At 40.6% G+C, this 4,584-nt stretch overlaps 1 protein-coding gene across 1 annotated transcript in view; it reads left to right on the top strand.

Annotated features, from left to right (window-relative positions):
• Window positions 1–4,584, top strand: part of GUCA1B (guanylate cyclase activator 1B) — a 52,876-nt gene that overhangs the window by 29,113 nt on the left and 19,179 nt on the right. The gene's annotated exons all lie outside the window — the stretch shown is intronic.

Genomic DNA, 4,584 nt, shown 5'->3' with positions numbered 1-4,584 from the left:
ACTGTAATTCTATGGAAATGAATCAGGAAAAAGGAAAGCATTTTCCTTTTTGGCTTCTACCCACACAGACAGTAGTCTGCTTCCAAGGTGTTGCTAATTTTGGAAAGACGGGCTTGTGCAAGGTTCAAAACCACAAACTCAAAATTAGTTATGAGGCATTTCTGGAAGATTTTAAAGTCTAGATGTCCCCCCCGCCCCCGCCCTTATTGCTATTTTCTGCTAGCCTTGAATCAATATCATTAGACTCGTGTGTGTGTGTGTGTGTGTGTGTGTGTGTGTGTGTGTGTAATATACTAGCCTTCATCAAAAGATCTCAGGGCAGTTCACAATATAGCCCATCACCATAACATTATTGTGTATGTTGCTCCTGCAGGAAGCTACATGTTATAGCTTGTAGCCATACAATGTTATAGATGTAGCCGTGCTTTCACTCTTGTTTGTTTTTAAAGTAAGATTGTATTCTGATGTTAGAGAAACACACACACACACACACACACACACACACACACACACAAACACACTAGGCATACTTGATTTCAATGGGATTAAACCTCCCTAACTCCATTTTGAATAGCAGCCACTGCCTTCAAAGAACTCCTTTTCAGATTAAAATTTGGAAAAGAAAAAAGGTATACAAAATGGGTGGGTACAGTATTGACCAAAGCACACTTGAGAAAGGAACATGCCCTTCTTTTCCTGTTACAATAATGTACAGGGGAGAAAAGAGAGGGAAGGAAGGCACTGTGTAGGAAGGCAAAGGAGAAACAGCTTTTCAAAGGAGCCAACATTTATTGAATTCTAATGCATCTCAGAAATAGAATTTTCTTCTTCAGGGGCAGCCTGGGTAACGATGCTTCTCAGCTGTAGGACATTCCTAAATAAAACAGCTAGTTTAAGTAGCATATGTGGCACATGGTCTTACGTTTTTGACACTGTTAAACATTTCATCCTTAACCTTTGCTAGATGCTGTCAGGCCACAGACATGGAATCTGGAGTGGAATCCTCTTGGCTTGCCTGTTTTGATGCCCAGCAAAGGCAAACCTACCAGTTAGTGCAGATCCCAAGCAGATGATTCTGACCTTGCTGCAGCTACTTTCTGAATTTCCTTCAGGCTTCAATATAGCTGGCATGTGGGAACATGCTCCATAAGCAGTCTGAAGGAAAATGAGTAATCTGTATTGCTGAATCCTCCCAGGCTGTCAGCTTGGAAATATCTTTGCTCTCATCACTGTTAATAATATGACTCACCTAGCAGAGCATATTATTGAATGTAATCTGTTCCTTTGTACCTTGGTTACCCAAGTAGTTCTCCCTGTGGCATCTGTCTAACATGCTTCCTTACTTGATTGACTAACATCAGGCTCTCACACAGATTAATTCATTTACTTGGCTTCATAAAACAGTGTTCTATCGGGAAATTACAGCACTATTTCAAAGAAACTAAAAGAAGCACATATGGCATCAGGTGACACATGAAGTCTGGTGTACAGAAGAAAGTGAATCCAAGGCTGTAACTCTTTCCACAGCAACTCTGGAGGCAATCTTTATATAGGAGTAAGGGTACTTTCAGACCATTGCTATTTTGGAGTGAGTTTCAGTCACACACTGGCAAATTCAGATTGAGCAATTAAAGCTTTTGCATAGCAAGCACACATCCCTAAAATACGGTAATTGTGCTTTTTGCAATAAGGAAAGTGATCGAGAAATGCGCTTGAAAGTGTGGAATAACACTTACTTGACATAATAAAAAAATTCCTTCCAGTAGCACCTTAAAGACCAACTAAGTTAGTTCTTGGTATGAGCTTTCGTGTGCATGCACACTTCTTCAGATACACTGAAACAGAAGTTGCCAGATCCTTCTATATAGTGAGAAGGTGGGGAGGGGTATTACTCAGAGGGGTGGTGGGAATGGGTGATTGGCAGATAGCTGAGATGAGCCTGTTGACGACTCTTAACGACTGCAATAGGTCTTACAGGAAAAGGCAACTTAGTTGGTCTTTAAGGTGCTACTGGAAGGAATTTTTTTATTTTGACTATGGCAGACCAACACGGCTACCTATCTGTAACTTACTTGACATGATGTCATCTAATCTCCCTGCAAACAAATCAGAATGACTGCTTAATAAACAGGTCATCCGGAAGCAACCTAAACCCCACTGAACTCAATGAAGCTTGCTTTTCATTAAACATGTTGAATTGCCCTGTAGGTTGCAATCTTAAGAACACCTTCAGGAAGGATTAGGTTATCAATAGCTATCAGCCATGATGGCTATCTACTACCTCCAGTTTTGGAGGCAGTGCCTCTGAATACCAGGTGCTGGAAACCACCAATGGGGGAGTGCTGTTGCCCTCAGGTCCTGCTTGCAGGTTTCCCCTGGGCATCTGGTTGGCTGCTGTAAGAGCAGACAGCTGGGCTAGATGGGCCTCTGGTCTGATCCAGTGGTGCTTGGCATATGTTCTTTTGGGAATAAAGGCAAATAATATGATTTACTTCTGAGTAAACATATGAAGAACTGCACTGTAGGGGGGCATGGCTTCATAGACCACTCTCTGCACAGTGCACCACATGCACCCCGTGATGTTCTCGCTGCTTCCCACATAGTTCCTCAGATATCTGAAATAGTTATGACTTGAGTGGGGTGTCCTCAGCTTCTAAGCTTCTCAAAAGAACCTGCTAGCAGCAACCAATGAACAAAGGTCCAGTGAAACAGGGCTGTTGGAGTCAGGTCAGTGACAGGCCTCTCAGCAGGAGCTTTCTGAGCAAAAACATCTTCTGTAGGGCTGCCACAAACAGGTAAGCAAGCTAAAGAACAAGGCTCACTACTCCCTGTAGCTAATCTTCCCTTTACTACAGCTTCTCCTTCTGCAGCTCCTATTACTCCTGCTACTTGAATCACGGGATTGGAGAATCTCCACTACAAGGAAATGATAAACATTTTACATTCCTGTCCCCCATTTTTGTTTTGTTATATGTGCATCTATCTGTCCTGATGGTGACTTCTTTTTACATCTAGTTCCTGCGCTGAAATGACAGTCGAACAAATCCAGTGGATTATCATAATCCAAAACTGTTCTACAAAGCTGTAGGGAGGAAAAAACCGTTCACAGGATAAAGGATCCTGACTAGTAACTGCAAGAATCTTCAATCTAATGCCTACACAAGTATTTAAAAAGACCAGCTGCCCGATTCAGGAAACCCAGTTCATTCCTTCTGATATATTTTTCAAAGTGAATGCAGCAGCACTCTTCTGCCTACCTGGGAAGAAATAAGTAGAATCCGAGAGGTGCAAAACAAAGTGATGCGATAAGAATCTGGGCATGTGGAATCCTGTTGCACATTCTTAGTAGCTAAATTTCAAAACACAGCAGTTTCACAGACAACAGAACAGCAGAAAGTAACAGGTCTCAGTACGCTCTCTCCCTATTTTTGATCCCATCCACTTTTAAAGTCTTGATATAATTACAGTGCACTGTTTTGTAAAGATAATAAAAATACTAAACAAATGCTATACTACTAGTAAAACTGTGGAGAGGATTCAAATATTACTACATTAGTGTATTAATGTTGTGGTCATATCTGCATGAGAGCGGGTCATGAAGGCATGAGTGTGACCCATCTCATTTGGATTATTTGAACAGACACAGATCTTTAAAAAGCAGAGTTGGCTCTATGAAGTGAATCAGAGCTTTAAAAGGGAGAAGGAAGCACAGCACTGGGGAACAGGAAGGCTCTCCACTGATAGCACCAGGGACATTCTCGAGCGAGCAAGCAAGCTTTATATGCTGGGTTTTTATTTATTTCTTCTTACATTTCTATCCCACTTTTCCTCCCAAAGGAGGAAGGAGGAGAGAAGGGAGAAAGAACTGAACAAAACAGGAGGAGCAGAATTGGTTTAAGCATTTATTTATTTTAAAGTATCTGTACCACCCACCTTCCCAGTTTGTGTTTAACATGATTTATAAAGGCAAATGCCTGATACTGATGAAATATATACAATAAATAAATAAAATTGTCCAGTAGCACCTTTGAGACCAACTAAGTTTGCTCTTGGTATAAGCTTTCGTGTGTCTGCATACTTCTTCAGATACCCATTTACAAAGATACCCACTTACATGCACACAAAAGCTTATACCAAGAAGAAACTTAGTTTGACTGCATCAGACCAACACTCATGTAATCATATCTATTTGTGTAGATATGATTGATTGATTGATTGATTGATTGATTGATTGTAGAGGGTGTTTTTTATTAGCTTGTTTTTATGTAAAATGACCTGCTCTGTAGATGACCCCTTTTAATCATCAGTGCCTTACTATTATTACAGCAGAGACTATTGTTTCCTATTAACACTGTACCAATCCTCTTAGAATGGAATCCTGCCTGCTTATCAGGAGAGATCAAGTACATTTATAGCCACAGGTCATTTGTTTCCAGATAACATAACAACATAGATTTGGTCTTGGATAACCCAAAGTAACAATGGCTGTTTTTTTAAAGGGTCATTTATAGAAACAGGGGTCCTTTCCTTTGAACTAATACTCTACTGCACATTTTTTGTTTTCATTTCTGAAATTTCTCTGTA

Source organism: Podarcis liolepis (genome assembly GCF_965112155.1).
Source record: "Podarcis liolepis genome assembly, chromosome: 6".
NCBI classification, from domain to species: Eukaryota; Metazoa; Chordata; class Lepidosauria; order Squamata; family Lacertidae; genus Podarcis; species Podarcis liolepis.
Note: the sequence above shows the minus strand (reverse complement) of the source record. Positions and strands in the feature narration are given on the sequence as shown.